Raw genomic sequence first — 18,130 nt, 5'->3', positions numbered from 1 at the left:
AAAAATTAAAAAAAAAAAATTTAAAAAGGGTCTTTTGTGATTCCATATGAGTTTCAGATTTGTTTTTTCTATTTCTGTGAAAAATACCACTGGAATTTTGATAAAGGGTGGGCTGAATCTATATATCACTTTGTGTTACATGAACATTTTAACAATTTTAATGTTTCCAATCCATGAACAGAAAATAGTTTTCCATTTATTTGTGTCTTCTATTTCTTTCATCAATGTTTTATAGTTTTCAGTATATAAAACATTCACCTTTCTTGATTAAATTTCTAAGTATTTTTCATTCTTTGATATTATTATAAACTAAATGTTTTTCTTGATTTCCCTTTTGAACAAATAATAATTGCTACAAAGCAACACAACTGATTTGTGTGTATTTATTTTGTATTCTATTACATTAGTGAATTCCTTTACTAGTTCTAATGGCTTTTTTTTTTTTTTTTGTGGAGTCTTTAGGGTATCCTACATATAGAAGCAAACACAGAAAATGTTACCTCTTCTTTTCTAATTTGGATGCCTTTTATATCTTTTCATTGTCAAATTGGCCTTGCTAACACTTCCATTGTCTAATTGAGTTATTCGTTTCCTTATTGTTAAGTATTTTAAAGCTGTTGGCACATTTTAAATAAGAATTTTTTATCAGAGATATCTTTTGCAAATTTTTCTCTCAATTTTTGACTTGTCTTCTCAATGTTTTGAGGTTAATAGTTATTTTTATTCTTAGTCTTTAAAGACAAAATTCTGTCAATTTCTGGTTTTAATTGATAAATAGCCATAATTCCTGTCTTTTAGTTTTTTTGAAAAGGTTTTTCTCTTTGTCTTTGTTATTATATTATATGTTATTATTATTATAATACTTTAATGCATCCAGGTGTGATTTTATTTTATTTACCTTTCTTGGAACTCTTTGTGCAATTTTCTTTTAAATTTTATAAAAACATTTATTGATTTATTTGAAAGTCGGAGATACAGCAACAGAAGGAGAAACAGAGAGAGATCTTCCATTGGCTGGTTCACTCCCCAGGTGGCCACAATGGCCAGGGCTGGGCCAGGCAGGAACCAGGATCCAGGAGCTTCATCCAGATCAGGAGTGGCAGGGGTCCAACCCCTTGGGCCATCTTCTGCTGCTTTTCCAGGCCATTAGTAGGGAGCTGGATCAGAAGTAGAGAAGCCAGCACATGAACAGGTGCCCAGATTGGATGCCAGTGTCACAGGCAGTGGCTTTAGCCACTACACCACAGTGCTGGCCTCATCATTGTGCAATCCTAATCTAAGATTTATGCTCCTCACTGATTTTAGAAAACCCTTATCCCATAGCTTATCAGCTCCCATGTGATTTCTTCTCTTCTCTGGTGCTCCCGTTAGAGAGATGCTGAGCCTCTCCTTCTCTCCTCCACTCCTCTCCCTGCTGCTTCCTATTTTCCATTTCTCCTTATCTCTGTGCACATGTGACATCATTGCTCAGTGCTTTTAGCTAATGAAGACTACCTTCACCAGTGTTTAAGCTGACAATTGTTTGTTTTCTATTGCTGCCAGAAGAAACTTAGCAGTGGTTCTCATGTGGCACTTGGGGTCCTCTTTCACATTCATTTTTGGTTGGAAGAATCAGTTCTTTACAGTTATAGGACTAAGGCCGCTGTCTCCTTGGCATGTGAGTCTTTTCATCTCTGAGTTAATGATTGTTCTTCCAGTCCTTCTCACTCTTCAAATATCTCAGACTTAGCTCACTGATGTATCTCTTACTTCCTATTCTGCCTTCTTCTAGTGCTTTTTGGGGTCCCTATGATTGCACTGGGCCTCCCTGGATAACCTAGGATTATTGTCCTACTTGAACATCAGCTGCATAATACTTTAATTACATCTGTAAATCTTTCTGCCCCTTAATGTATGAAGGTACTTCATAAAGTCCCTGGAAAATAAAGTTAAAAGATAAACTGATTTGGATGCCAAAAAAATTGAAGTCCATGCCTAGTTTTTTTTATAATACACTTTTTCATAAAATTTAGGAAGACTGCTCATGTTATAATTAGGGGGGTAACACAAGGACCAAAAGAGATCTTTCTGAAGAGGTTGTCAAAATTATGCCTCCTACCTGACCCAATATTGAATTTTTGCTTTGTTATCTATATATTTAATTTCTACAAATTCTGGGAGAGATTGTGAAATCTTCCTGTTCTTTTATTTGTATGATGACTTTTATTTTCATGTGGTATGATTTCCTTATTTTATGTCATTAATGGATCTGACCCTCTTGGGGGACCCATTGTCATCATTTATTAAATTTCATGTTATTATTCATAACCAGTGATGTGCGGAAGTCAGTTTGCCAGAACTGATTCTATGAATCTCTTTCCAGCTTTGCCTTCAATGACTACATTCACATTGCTAGCTTCAAATCAGCCATGGTGGGAGAATTTACACCATGAAAACTGACAAGTGTTATAAATCGGAGTGGGTGGGCTTTTTTTTAGAAGCTTGTTTACAAGTATAACATTGTTTGTAACAGATTATTAATTTTGAGGTTTTAAATAGCTTATTTACTTATTTTTATTTTATTTGAAAAGCAGAAAGAATTTCCACCTACTGGTTCACTCCCCAAATGCCTGTAACTACCAGGGCAATACCAGGTCAAAGCCAAGAGCCCAGAATTCCATCTGAGTCTCTCATGTGGGTGGCAGGGACCCAAATACTTGAGCCATCACCTGCTGCTTCCCAGAGTGTATATTAGCAGGAAGCTGGAATGGAGAGGGCAGAGCTGGGGACTCGATATTCTGATATGAGATGCGGGCATCATTTAAGGTGACTTAAACCACTGTGCCAAAAGCCTGTCCCATATTTATTTTTTTTTTTACATATTTGAAAGAAAGGGGAGGGGGGAGAGACCTTCCATCTACTGGCTCATTCTCCAAATGCCTTCAACAGCAACAGCAAGTGCTGGGTCAGGCCAAAGCCTGGAGCCCAGAACTCCATCTGGGTCTCCCATGTGGTGGCAGGGACCCAGATACTTGAGTCATCACCTGCTGCTGCCCTGGGTGTGCATTAGCAGGAAGCTGGCATCAGACGCAGAGTGTGAACTAAATCCAGGCACTCTGATTTGAGATGCAGGCATCCCAGATGGCATCTTAACCTCTGTCCCCAAATTCTGAGTTTTCAGCTCAAGTTTGACAGGGCTGTAAGTGTAGAAATCCCGTGCAATCCGCAGTGAGGGTTTCACAGTCGCCTCTGCGAGCCATTGCAGAAGTGCTATCTGCCGAGAATCGCCTCTTACAACTACGTCCTTAGGGAGGGAGCTTCAGGACCATGGTGTGTGGAGTGTGTAAAATCAACCCCAGTCACACAGGAGACACCGGCTCGTGGCAACACAGTCTCAGAAGATAATTTTCTTTTCTTTTTTTTTTTTTTCCATGCATGAATCAGCTCAGGCTAAGCCTAACAAGCCTTCTTGTTTTCTCCCTGGGAAAGTGAGCTGAGTTTTTCTGGGCCATCCCTTCACTATCTGAGCCACTGAATACCCTCCCTCCACCCACACTCCCACCCTTCTTGCTCCTCCCTCTCCTGTTCTCATTCTTATTTTTTCCTAAGACCTATCTTCAATTAACTTTATACACGTTAAGTTTAATCCTACACTAAAGTAAAGAGTTCAACAAATAGGATGAAGGGAAAAAAACCTGTTCCTTAGCAGTCGAGACAAGGGCTGTTTAAAATCATCACACTCAAAATGTCAGCTTCACTTCTATGGATTGCCTTTTAGGTGCTCTATTAGTCACCACAGAGCAGGAAGAATGGACAGTATTTGTCCTTTGGGGACTGGCTTATTTCACCTTGTGTAACGTTGAGTTGCCTGAGTCACCAGTCCCTAGCTGAGAGTGAACACAGCAAGGCCCCGCCCTCTCCTCCCAGCTCCCACACAGTAGACAGGTGCCCTTTCGAAGCATCCTGGCGGCCACGTTTTCCACAGCTTTGTTGATTTTCCTGTTCAAAATGCGCCCCAGACACAGGGTCGACCTGCTGTCCACAGTGCAGGAGCAGGCTGTGATGCGCCTTAGCAAATACCTGGGTTGGGTCAGCTTTGCTCTAGCATGAATCACACGGCTGTCGATTGTAAGTTCAATGCTAATGCATCAAAAATATGCGTTCACTGGGGCCTTAACACAGAAACGCATACAAAATTAGGTTTCCTATTGAGGATCAGAATACCACGACCTGAGACTCACAGGGACCTAACCCAAGGGTAACATCAGTGTTGGCAAATTCAGAGTCCCCTAAGAGTTTGCAGACTCTTCTTACGATTAATGAGAATCTACTGCATTTTGCCTCATAACCAGTCTGACCTAAGTTCTTGGCCAAGGAGCCGGGCTGTAGCTCAGTCCCTGCGCTCAGAATGGCATGGCCACACGGATGGAGTCCCTGTCTCTGCAGGTTCCTTGTGGCTCAGCCGCTGGGTGCCTGAGCAACCTGCAACACTCCCCGGCAGCCACCTCTGCACTTGCTTTCCCCTCTGCAGAGGGAGCCTGGTTTAATCAGGAAAGAAACTCCCCGGGAAGGTAAACAGTGCATAGAGTGTACACATGATGGAAAACAAATGGCTCTTGGTACCATGTTGGGGACATTATCTCAGTAGGGGAGATAAAGGACAGGGCAGGCCCAGCTGGCCCTGGTGAGTCCTCCCCTCCGTCCCACGGCCCACTTGTGACGTGAGCACCGACCTCTTTGAGAAAACTCCATCCCTATACTCATTCCCCTCAGAGCTGGGCTGTCCGTGTGCCGGGTAGCTCTGTGTGTCGACGCTGCACCCCACCATGGCCGTGACCGCCTGCCAAGGCCTGGGGTTCGTGGTTTCACTGATCGGGTTTGCGGGCATTATTGCTGCCACCTGCATGGACCAATGGAGCACGCAGGACTTGTACAACAACCCAGTGACAGCCGTGTACAACTACCAAGGGCTGTGGCGCTCCTGCGTCCGGGAGAGCTCTGGCTTCACCGAGTGCCGCGGCTACTTCACCCTGCTGGGGCTGCCAGGTAAGAGCCGGGCACCTGGCCGGCTTGGCAGGGGGAGGTGGAGGCGAGGAGAGGTGGAGGCGGTGAGGAGAGGCGGAGGTGAGGAGAGGAGGAGGCGGTGAGGAGACAGCTGGGCCCTGTGAGAAGGATCTCTGGGGAGGGAGAAACTGTGATTTATTTTTGGCAGGAGCAACAGCCACCATGGCAGGGTTGGAATAGGAGGGCAGGGACCTTACGGAATAGAACCTTCTGGAATGGTCGGAGATACTGTTCCCACAATTGGATGGTGCCCTGTTCTAAGAGGCATATTAAAAAAAAAATGACTTCCGTGTGAGCAATAACTTAGTTTCAAGCACCCAGAGGGCCAAGACTCAGGAGGCCCAGCCTTCAGCCACCTTCTTCCTCTCACCCCAGGATCCTGCCCCGCTGAGCCGGGGACTGCTGGTCCCCTGAACAGAGTTCCAACTCTCAGTTGCCTGGTGGCCCCAGGCTTCCAGGGACCTCTGATTGTGTAGGAGCAACAGGAACAGGGTGGAGGCAGAGGCCAGAGAGGAAGCACTGTGTGGCTGGGTCTCTCTGGGGTGGGCAGGGGTGGCCTGGCCCTGGGGCTCCGGGTTTCTGACCTTCCAGAAAGTATCAGTCACAAGGAGCCAGACTGCGGGCACTCTGTGCTCGGGTCCTCTGTGCCAGTGGGAACAGGTGCTACAGGCTGCCATGTCCCTGCCCGGCTGCCACACGGGCTGCACAAAGAATATGTGTTCGTTTGCTTAGTACATCGGTCATTTTAACTTAAAGAAAAATTCAATCTCAAGAGCAGAGAATGTTAAAAGTGTCTTGCGCTCAGCTAATAATAAGACAACAGGTTGTCTTGTCATGTGTAATGCTGCTTACTTGTTCCTTCCATGAACGGGCATCGAGGTCTTGCAGGGGCAGTGGTAGAAGGGGGGCATTAGAAGGAGGCTCAGAAATAGAAAACAAGAACTCGTCTTCTTATCACACGGTCAGGTAAAGGTGACACGCGAAGGCTTCGCACAGTGATTGGTTTTTTCATTCGCCCAACATTTGTTCATGGAGAGCACCCGAGAGTCTTGGGACTCTGCAGGCCTGGCACCCTCCAAAATAGCAATGCATGGGCCAGGGGTTAGATGTAGCAGTCACGATGCTTCTTGGGATGGCTTCGTGGTCCTGTGGCCTGCTGACTCCTCCTTAGCTCTGGATACACTACTTGCCCTTGAGAGTCTCCCCTAGCTCAGGTGCAAAACACCCAAAACCCATCCAAGAGGCTGGGTCCTGGGTGCACGCAGAGCTAGAAGTCATGGCGGAGAGAACCAGCCTGTGGCTGACTGCAGGGACGTGCGAGGGCCTCACAAAAGGAAAATAACCATGGTGAGTTGCACACCAGCCTTGAGTGAGTAGCAACATGCAGTAGTCTGTGTAGTCTCTACAACCGTCTTGCGGGCTCGGTGCGAGGATCATCCTGTCTTTGCGACACGGAAGTTGAGTTTGAGTAATTTGCACCGAGCCACCCCCAGATGTAGCTGGGGCTCAACCCCTGTCTTGTCTGTGCCTAAGTTCGGGCTCATAACTTTAATAGGGAGCTGAGGGCATTAAGACACAAAGCAGAAATCTCTTCTGGCTCAAAGGGGCAGGGGTAACTTCCTGCCTTCACCTCTTGCCTAAGTCTGGTGCTGCAGACACAGACATCTCTGGGTGGGGTCCTGGACAAACCACGTCTGCCAACGTGCCCCCCCATGGAAGCCACACTGCCCTCGCTGTTAGGCAGCCTGTGGCACAGGCCGGAGAGACCAGGACCTTAGAGCCACACCTGCTGAAAACACTAGAAGCCAAAATCCATCCTCAGATTGAACAGTAGTCTACACACTTTGATTTGCCGAGGGACACATTTTTAAAAGAGCAGACCAAACTGGATAAAAGTTGGGTACCTTTGGCAAAAATGACAAAATTCAACAGATCAACCTAGGAACAGATATGAAAGTAGTAGTTGAAGCAAATCCAACCCAGAATTCATGGAAATCAGTGAACAGCAACTAAAATTAGAAGATCCCCAAAACAACTCTTCCCTGAAGTGACTGATGAGTAAAAAAAAAAAATAGTATTAAAAATACCCAGATCTGTGTATATCAAAGACTTTCCTACCGATGCAACCCTTGATAACATAGGAGAATTGTTAGAAGTCACGATGCTAGATATTCCGATGCGAAGAGCCTCGCATAAAGCACTTATGGGACTGATACTTGCTATTCGGCAGCAATGAATCTGTTGAAAATGTGTAAAGGCCCTAAGCCCAGAAATACAGAACATGGACCGGCTAACGCTTTTCAAAGAATGTTACTTTGCAAAAAAAGAAAAAAAATAGAAAGAAATCAAAATAAAGTGGTGACTAAATGGAGAATTAAACAGGAGCAAGAAGAAAAAGTAAAGTTAGCAGAGGATGCTGAGATGAACTCTCTATCAGGAAAAATCGGATGCTTGTTAAATTTCAGGAGACAGACGGTCTGACCTGCAGAGAAAACTTGTCCGTATTTTCTTAAATCATGGTTAGCTAAATGGACACACTTTATCAAGGAGCAAAAGAGAGGATAATTTTATTTAGAGAAAAAGCCAGGAAGGCACTGCATAAAGCCAAAGATGCCAACAATGGGAACCTGCAACTCAGGAACAAAGGAGTGACTTGCAAAGTACTAGGAGCAACAAGATCATCAGGAGTCCCCAAACAAGTGGCATTCAGAAGGTCGCAGATTTAAAGGAAAAGGAAAGAAAAACAAAGCTTCCCAGGCTGGGCCTGCCTGTGGGAAAGCACCATTTCAAGGCAGTGGAACAAAAGCTGGTAGTGATGAAAATGGGCGTAGCTGGACCTGTGAACAGAGCGAGAAAAGGGGGAGTCAATGTTCGGCACAGCAATGAAGCCACCACTCAGAGCACCTGCATCCCACATCAGAGTGTCCAGATGGAGACCAAGCTACTCTCTGTTTTTTTTTTTTTGGGGGGGGGGTTTGTTTGTTTGTTTGTTTTATTTTTTATTTTTTTGACAGGCAGAGTGGACAGTGAGAGAGAGAGAGACAGAGAGAAAGGTCTTCCTTTGTCGTTGGTTCACCCTCCAATGGCCGCTGCGGCCAGTGCACTGTTCTAATCCGAAGCCAGGAGCCAGGTACTTATCCTGGTCTCCCATGGGGTGCAGGGACCCAAGCACTTGGGCCATCCTCCACTGCACTCCTGGGCCACAGCAGAGAGCTGGCCTGGAAGAGGGGCAACCGGGACAGAATCTGGTGTCCCGACCGGGACTAGAACCTGGTGTGCCGGCGCCGCAAGGCGGAGGATTAGCCTAGTGAGCTGCAGCACCGGCTGAGAAATATGTTTCAAAGAAAACATTCTTAATAGAGAAACATTCTGGTACATCCTCAATGTTGATTTAAATTATGTTTATTTTAAGGCTACTCTACTATATTCAATAGATTTAAATTCTTTATGCATATCTACTACACACGTACAAAAAAACATGTTTGCAAATCTAATATAAATTACACAAAAAATGAGTAAATCCAAATTGAAAATTTAGTGTGAGGGATAGTGTTAATTTCCCTCTGGGGGATAACAGGACAAAGGTGTAGCCTCAAGCCTGGTTCTGTGCCTCCCCTACTTCTGTGTTCTGACTGCAGTATTACTGGCACGGGTTCTCTATCCACGTTTGTCTCGCAGCGTGGTGTCAGTCACTTTAGGACCTCACATCTCACGCTTTGCCCAAGCTCCCTCAAGCAGTCAGCTCTCACTGTGGCCCTGTGGCACCTGTGACTTCGTGACTTGGTAGTTCTCTGCACCAGCCTTGCTCCCTTGAGGAAAGGTTGTGGTGAGCTCCTGAAATCCAGAGCTAGTGGCTGTTTTAACCCAATAATGTCTGGAAGTGGACAAAGTTCTTTACCACCGATCTATTGCTAGGAATAATTGCTGCAATCAAGTAGGTACAAGGACAGGACAGGGAAATGCTTGCAGATGACGCTAATGTGGGGATGGGCAGGGCACAGCACTGAAACCTGGTGAGCCAGTACCGCTGGGTGGGAGAAATCCCTCCTACTCTGCTTCCTGTTTGGGCTACCGTGCACCCTTCATTCACTAGCAGTTGAGGGCGTCCTCTGGCTGTTCCCCGGTGCACCAGCAGGAACAGAAACCCTAAGTGGCCAGCAGAGGAGATGAGCATGCTTGTTTCCATTGCCATTGAAATGAAAGCACTGATTTTTAAAATTTCCATTCAGAAGTTACACGATCCTAAGAATTCTTGGTCTTATAGAGAAGCCAGGCACAGCCAAGCCTTTCAGAGAAATCCTAGGCTTAGGATTGGTGCAAAGTCCCTTCACCAGACCCAAAACCAGTAGCCAACCTCTTCCACACTGGCTGGGTTTAGACAAGGTTCCATCTTGAGGGTCACAAAGAAGGAAAAGCAAAGGTCTTTGGTCCTCTCATACCCACACCCAGAATAGGAAACAAACAGTAACACAGAAGGAGTGGCATTAGAAGAAATACCTAATTCATTCAACAAACATTTGTGAAGTGCCTACTATGCCCCAGGCTGTCCATATACGGGCAATTGAATGTCCAGGGGCTCATAAATCTAGAAAGAGAGACGTGCAGTAAACGGCACAGAGCTTCTCAACCTCAACGCTGTTGACCTTTGGGGCCGTGCGATTCTTTTTGTGGGGAACTGTGCACGGCGGGATAGTTAGTAGACACCTTGGCCTGTACCCATGAAATGGAAATAGCACTGCCTCCACACCCAGCTGTGACAGCCAAAAATGTCTGCTGACATTGCCAAATGGCCTCTGGGTGCAAAATCATCCCTGGGGGAGAACCATAGCAACAAGCACATTAAAGGCCACGGATGGTGCACGGTGCAGACTCTGAAGAAAGACAAGGCTCCCAGAAAGAAGTGGCAGCTGAATGGAACTAAAACCAACCCATGTGAGTTACCTAACTCACATTTCCCAGAAAGACTTCCCAGAAAGAGAGACCATCACCTTGGACAAGACACAGTAACATGAGAGTATACATGGCAAGAGAATTTAAAGAAATTTGTTCTGTCTGGGAAAAAGGCAGGCAACACAGCACAATGAAAAATGTTAACTATTTAAGAATAACATGCTTGACTGTTTGGCAAGAATCAAAATGAATATGAAAGCTACCCTAAGAAATTTCATAGAAGACTAACATGGAAATAAATACTACAGTTCCTAGATGGGAATATTATAAAACTGTGCATTCATCTCTAATTAATACATAATAATAATATTAGAACTAAGACCCTCCTCTGTACCAGGCATTGTTTAACTAAATTAACATGCATTAGTTTCAATAATTTAAATAACTTTACAAAGTGAAATGAATTACCTATACATACTTCAAGTTTCACAACAGCCTCATGATGTAAGTACTGTGATCTCCATTTCACAGATGAGGAAACTGAGGCACAGAGAGACTGAGCACGGTGGTAGTAAGTGGCAGGGTGAAGACTCAAACCCAGCCGACTCTCCAGAGCCCGAGCTCTTCTCCATTGCGAGAGCGGTGAGGAGAAGTAGACCCTCGAAGCCTTCCCCTGCTCCACCTTAAAATGTAGAAGCAGAATTAAAGACGTTCTGAGACAGAGTGTCAATGAGTTTTGAACCCATTGATTAAAAATATGTAAATGCAACCCCTTCAGAAAAGCCACACAATTCATGGACTGAAGCCAGGGAAGAGTTTTCCTCCAGGAGCTTGACGAAGTGTGTGTCTACGAAAAGAGGCGGATGATAGATTCCTGCTGAACTATGGTCTTTTTACTTTTAATTTGTTGAACTCTTTATTTAACGTAGCATTAAACCTTTGACTACAATGTAGATTAAAAGTATGTTATCTCAAAAATTAAAAAAGAAAGAGGCAGATGAGACACATGGAAAGTTATTTTTTTAAGAAGGAGAATGGAAATGGTGACCTAACTCTGCCAGATAGTCAACCAAACTTCAAAGCTTGCTAATTAAAATTGTGCTTTGACACAAGGATGGAAAAACCAATTAATGGGACAAAATCTGAAGTTAGAAAGATAAGTGTGTGAATTTAATATAAGAATAAGACAGAGGAGGCCGGCGCCGCGGCTCACTAGGCTAATCCTCCACCTGCGGCGCTGGCACCCCAGGTTCTAGTCCCAGTTGGGGCGCCAGTTCTGTCCCGGCTGCTCCTCTTCCAATCCAGCTCTCTGCTGTGGCCCAGGAAGGCAGTAGAAGGATGGCCCAAGTGCTTGGGCCCTGCACCCGCATGCGAGACCAGGAGAAAGCACCTGGCTCCTGGCTTTGGATCGGTGCAGCGTGTTGGCTGTAGCAGCCATTTAGGGGGTGAACCAACAGAAGGAAGACCTTTCTCTCTGTCTCTCTCTCTCACCGTCTAACTCTACCTGTCAAAAAAAAAGCCTGCCTACAACCAATAAGAGGGTGCTGCAAAAAAATAAATAAATAAGACAGAGGAGCTTTTACAAAGCAATGGGGAAGTGGAAGATGATTCAGTAAGCATTGCAGAAATTATTGATTGGCTTTTTTGGAAGGAAAAACAGAATTACAGCATCAAAAACACATTTACCAAAATAAATCCATATTAATTAAATGTTTAAAATCCTTCTAATTAAAAAAATTATTCTAAAATAATTTTATCCATAAGTGGGAAATAATTCTCTAAGCAGAAAAACAATGGCGGAAAGCCTAAAGGAAAGTACACTTGGCGACACTACTCGGGAAATATTTACAGAGCACGTTTTAAGCGCCACACCCTGGCAAGCACATTTTACTTTCTTTTTTTTTTTTTTTAATTTTTGACAGGCAGAGTGGACAGTGAGAGAGAGAGAGAGACAGAGAGAAAGGTCTTCCTTTGCCGTTGGTTCACCCTCCAATGGCCACCGCAGCCGGCGTGCTGCGGCCGACGCATCGTGCTGCCCCGAAACCAGGAGCCAGGTGCTTCTCCTGGTCTCCCATGGGGTGCCGGGCCCAAGCACTTGGGCCATCCTCCACTGCACTCCCTGGCCACAGCAGAGAGCTGGCCTGCAAGAGGGGCAACCGGGACAGAATCCGGCGCCCTGACCGGGACTAGAACCCGGTGTGCCGGCACTGCAAGGCGGAGGATTAGCCTATTGAGCCACAGCGCCGGCCACATTTTACTTTCTAAAACCATAAATGAAATTACAGGACAAATGAATAACGGGAAGGTATGCTTTTAGTTATTATAGTTATGTCTTAAGAGCCTTAACAATGAAATAGCTCATATAAGCCATGAACAAAATTAAAAAGCAAATAATAAATGAGAAAAGATTTTTAGTAATGCATGTAAAAGTGTTTGGATCCTTGACAAATAAATAGTCCACATAGATTGATGGGAAAAGTGTTAAGACTAGCAAATAAAGGGGAAAGAACACAAACTGACAATTCACAAAAAGAAAAATACTTTTTAAAAATTCACAAAGATTTGGGTTTCAGTTTCAAACTCATTAGGAATCAAAGGCTGTGGGGAGCAACTGGGAGCAACTCGGACTAGACTAAGTTACTGGAATTAAGACTTATTCTATGCATCTGCTCTCCCACAATATGGCGCTGGGAGAGGAGGAAACAGCTTCTACACAGCTGCCTCCAGTTCAACCAATAAACTGTAGGACCTGCTCCTGATTGGAGGAGAGCAGCGTACTCGGCGTGTGGGTAGCAGAGTTGGGATTGGTGGAAGAGGACTACAAAGGAGGAGAGAGACAACATGCACGAGGAACATCTATCTGAAGGAACACCTGAGCAGCCCCCGAGAGAGCCGGCCGGCGGTGTGCCACTCCCCCGCAGAAGTGGGGAAAGTGGCAGGGGGAACCGCCCTTCCACGGAGGTGGAAGGACGGTAGCCAACCCGGGAAGAACCAGCAGCAAACCCGGGAAGGGCCGAGCAGACAAAAGAACAATGCAGGGTCCTGTGTCGTTCCTCCACGAAGAGGGGGAGCGACAAAAGGCAGGCAGGTTAAAGCAATGACCAAGTAGAACTTGACAAATCCCCAGTGTAGATAAGGATGTAGTGAAATAAGATTTTTTTTAAACTTTTATTTAGTAAATATAATTTTCCAAAGTACAGTTTATGGATTACAATGGCTTTCCCCCCCATAACTTCCCTCCCACCCACACCCCTTCCATCTCCCGCTCCCTCCCCCATTCCATTCACATCAAGATTCATTTTCAATTATCTTTATATACAGAAGATCGATTCAGTATATATTAAGTAAAGATTTCATCAGTTTGCACCCACACAGAACATAAAGTGTAAAATACTGTTTGAGTAATAGTTATAGCATTAATTCACATTGGACAACACATTAAGGACAGAGATCCTACATGAGGAGTAAGTACACAGTGACTCCTGTTGTTGACTTAACAATTTGACACTCTTGTTTATGGCGTCAGAAATCTCCCTAGGCTCTAGTCATGAGTTGCCAAGGCTATGGAAGCCTCTTGAGTTCGCTGACTTCGATCTTATTTAAACAAGGTCATAGTCAAAGTGGAAGTTCTCTCCTCCCTTCAGAGAAAGGTACCTCCTTCTTTGATGACCCATTCTTTCTACTGGGGTCTCACTCACAGAGATCTTTCATTTAGGTTTTGTTTTTTTGTTTTTTGTTTTTTGTTTTGTTTGTTTGTTTGTTTTTTTGCCAGAGTGTCTTGGCTTTCCATGCTTAAAATACTCTCATGGGCTCTTCAGCCAGATCCGAGTGCCTTAAGGGCTGATTCTGAGGCCAGAGTGCTGTTTAGGACATCTGCCATTCTATGAGTCTGCTGTGTATCCTGCTTCCCATGTTGGATCATTCTCTCCCTTTTTGATTCTATCAGTTGGTATTTGCAGACACTAGTCTTGTTTGTGTGATCCCTTTGACTCATAGACCTATCAGTGTGATCAATTGTGAACTGAAATTGATCACTTTGACTAGTGAGATGGCATTGGTACATGCAATCTTGATGGGATTGTATTGGAATCCCCTGGCACATTTCTAACTCCACCATTTGGGGCAAGTCCGATTGAGCATGTCCCAAATTGTACATCTCCTCCCTCTCTTATTCCCACTCTTATACTTAACAGGGATCACTTTTCAGTTAAAGTGAAATAAGATCTTTATAATACAGCTGTTAGGAATAAAGCTCATAGAAAGAAATGTGGTTCTATGTAAAAAAAAAAAAAGATTTTTTTGAAACTTTACAATTTTTTTTAAAGATTTATTTTATTTATTTGAAAGAGTTACAGAGAGAGGTAGAGACAGAGAGAGAGGCCTTCCATCTGCTGGTTCACTCCCCAGTTGGATGGAACAGCCAGAGCTGCGCCAATCTGAAGCCAAGAGCCAGGAGCTTCTTCTGGTCTCCCACACAGGTGCAGGGGCCCAAGGACTTGGGCCATCCTCCACTGCTATCCCAGGCCATAGCAAAGAGCTGGATTGGAAGAGGAGCATCCGGGACTAGAACCGGCACCCATATGGGTTGCCGGCGCTTCAGGCCAGGGCTTTAACCCACTGCACCACAGTGCCAGCCCCGAAACTCCCCAACCTTAGACAGTTTAATTCCACTCCTAGTAACCTGTCCTAAAAGAGTAATTAGAAATACTGACAACAAAATATGTGTAAAATGTCAGAACAATGCCTTTATTACAAGAAATTAAAAACCTAGGAGATGGTACCATGTAACTAGATAAAAACAGACACCATGTAGATGAATAAGAGCACTTCTGTGTACTAGAATACAGCACAGTCCTGTGAAATGATGGCTACATGAGCTTTTATAACACGAATACGATTGGGTGAGAAGAGTAGAACAGAAAACTGACTCTACAGTTCCCTGACCGTGTAAAAATATATGCAGGAAACTGGTGAAGAAGTATGCCAAATGTTTTAGGTAGGATTTAGAAGTAAGACTAAATGACTATGACTATGACTAAGTAATCATTGAAATTTTCTATTATGAACACCAGAAGGCAGAGTCAGAAATTAAGAGTGTATAATGTAGTAATACTTTGAAAGAAAAAAAACTAATAGATGTGTCAATGATTTTTTCTGTTTGTATACTAATCATCTTCCTCCATAATTTCTAGCTATAATATTTTATAATTGGCATTTGGGTCACCATCTTGCCTAATTATCATAAATAATCATACTCATATCATACTCGTATTCCTAAAAAGTCATAAGCTCCTGGAAACTTACCATCTGAAGTGACACTTTCTGAGCCATGTGCAAACCTGAATGTAGAGATTTCTCCTAGGAAGACAGCAAAAAAAATGTTTGCTCCATTTTGTAGCTGATTAAACAAAGTTCAGCCCTACTGCTGTCAAGCAGAGTGAGAGCAGGACTGGCCCAAAGGGCTCTATTTGATATATCTCAATAAGGCCTGTTGCCACGAACAAGGAAGTTGGCTTTTCCTCTGGGGATCCTCTTCATTCCCTGCCAGAGACAACTAAAGTAGTGGCCCACACATTTCAGAGTGGGCAGGAAACTCACCCGGAAGTGAAAACTCACATCTTCCAGGTGAACACGTCAGTCTTTGTTGTACAACAAGAAGTGTACAGACATGCAATTTCTCTCCCCTCATTCGGTGTTCTCCCTAGATGAATAATTTTAGCTTATCCTTGAATATGAACTTAAGATTAAAGACACTGTCACCATTTCAACCAAGAAAGGAAAAATTCATTATCACCTAAATACTTTTCTTCTCTCGTTTGAAATTTTGCATTAAAAAAATTTGCAAGAAGTGGGTGATGAAACTGTTGTGAGAACAGACTCAAAACAACCTATTCTTTTATTTTTGTATTCTCAATCTATTATATTGTTGGCATTCTAACCGAAGTACAAGGGGGTGTTAGATAAACATCATTAACTGAAGAGTTAGGGGCCAGCCCCTTGGCTTACTTGGTTAATCCTCCACCTGCGGTGCCACGGCACCAGCATCCCACATGGGCGCCGAGTTCTAGTCCCGGTTGCTCCTCTTCCAGTCCAGCTCTCTACTGTGGCCCAGGAAGGCAGTGGAGGATGGCCCAAGTGCTTGGGCACCTGCACCCGCATGGGAGACCAGGAGGAAGCACCTGGCTCCTGGCTTCGTTTCAGCGCAGTGCTGGCCGTGGCAGCCATTTGGGGGGTGAACCAACGGAAGAAAGACCTTTCTCTCTGTCTCTCTCTCTCACACTGTCTAAATTTGTCAAAAAAAAAAAAAAAACTGAAGAGTTAAAAGCCAAACTGATGGAGTTCTTTAAGAAATTAAAAAACAAAAAAAGTGCCTCTCAGTTGAAACAAGAGTAAGATGTGCTCTGTCTGGAGAAACAGTGGCAGAATCATTCCTGAATCCTTTCAACAACACTGTCCCATCTAACAGTCAATTCCTGTCCACCAGCAGGGAGCAGCGCCACTTCTTCAGTGCCTCCCACCTTTCAGATAGACTCAGCCTTTAGCTCTACTCAGGGGATGCACAGGCATCAACACTATGGCACCTGGGGTCTTCCAACGGTTGCTTCCGGCCTTGTGTCGGGATTTCTAGCCCGTGCTCCATTCTCCACGAAAATAATCACAGAATCTAACGTACGGTGGGCAGTCAAGGGGAGTGCTGCCTCCATCCAAGTCAGGGGGAGGCCTTGCCTATTTGCCTTCTGTGTTTGCTGAGAATAAAGGTGTAGCAGCACTGGCTGGGTGCAGCCCAGATAACATTGAAATGTACGGGCGCACGGCTCATTTCCTGGAGAACGCGCAGTGCTGAGAGATCGTAGTGAGCATGTAGGGCAGGGGTGGGGGGTAGGTGTGTGTTTCAGCACCTGCACATACAGATTTGAGAAGGTCTAATTGAAGTGGCTCTGGATTCAGAAGCCAGACACACACGACCCTCAGGAAGCAGCAGATCCATCAATTCTCTCCCGAAATGGAGCTGGCAAGACAAAAACACAGCACCTGATCTCCACAGCCATGCCTCGCTTTACCATGATCTGCCGACTGCGGTGACAGCTTCCTGCAACGTGTGGGTGCTGATAGTGCGGGGACTCTGGGAGGGCTCTGAAGTGCTGCCATGGAGTCACCACGCGTCCCAGATGAAGACACTGGGACCTCCCAGGGCTTGGGAGATGGCTCGAATCCTCCAGCACACAGGGTGTCGGTGGCAGTGTCAGGAGCAAGGCACGATGACGTGGTGGGCTAGCTCTGCCAGATCTTCAGGGAGACTTCATTTGTTTATGTATTTATAAAAGGGAGAGAGAGAGAGAGAGAGAGAGAGAGAGAGAGAGACTCCCATCTACTTGTACACTCTCCTGATGCCCTCTATCGCTGGGGCTGGGGCTGGGGCTGGGCTGTGCCGATGCTGGGAGGTGCAAGGTGGAAGCTCCATCAAGGTCTCCCGCATGGTGGGAGCCATCAGGGTCTGTGCTGTGATTAGCTGGGAGTGAGGAGCAGGAGCTGGGATTCAAAGGCAGGCACTCCCAGGGGGAAGGCGGGTGTCCAGCAACCAGCCTCTTACTCACCAGGCCAAAAGCCCGCATCTCACCCAAATGTTCAAGCTTGGTCATTAACATGGTGCTTTGGCATCAGGGTGAACAGATTAGTGGAACAAAATCTAAAACTGGAAACACATAGGCATGAATTTAACACAAGACAGAGGAGCTTTTACAAAGCCTTGGAGAAAAAGGAAGTTCCCTCCTCTGGCCTTCCTGGAACCTCCTGTGTCTGCCACATGATCCTCATGTGGCCCTGTGGCACGTGGCCCCATGGCACGTGTCAGGGTGTGAGATGGAGGTCCATGGGATCCCTGGCTCCTTCTCACTCCAGTTCCAATGCCTGTGGACCAAGAGCAGTGTAACTCTAGGAGTTGCTTCCTGTTTTCCAACATGGAGACATCCTTGCCTGCCCCTGCACGTGTCTGGGCATGGGTCTCGCGTGATGACCCCGGCAGTGGTGGAACCGGCACCCTTTCCCCAGGATGGTGGTGCGCGCTCAGGGAGGCGATGGGTGGAGCTGGGCCGGCCTGGAGGGAGGCGCCCTTCTGCCCACCCAGGCGGCGCAGCACCAACCAGAGGACAAGTGCCTCTTGGGGCCGCTTCCCTGACAAATGAAAAAATAATGCCCT

General features: G+C 45.4%; 1 pseudogene; it reads left to right on the top strand.

The window, feature by feature from the left end:
* The first annotated feature begins 4,805 nt into the window (after window positions 1–4,805).
* Window positions 4,806–7,929, top strand: LOC127482793 (lupus La protein homolog pseudogene; annotated as a pseudogene).
* The last annotated feature ends 10,201 nt before the right edge of the window (window positions 7,930–18,130 follow it).

The sequence above is a fragment of the Oryctolagus cuniculus genome, chromosome 4, assembly GCF_964237555.1.
Source record: "Oryctolagus cuniculus chromosome 4, mOryCun1.1, whole genome shotgun sequence".
Classification (NCBI taxonomy): domain Eukaryota; kingdom Metazoa; phylum Chordata; class Mammalia; order Lagomorpha; family Leporidae; genus Oryctolagus; species Oryctolagus cuniculus.
This window is presented reverse-complemented; position numbering and strand designations above follow the sequence as displayed.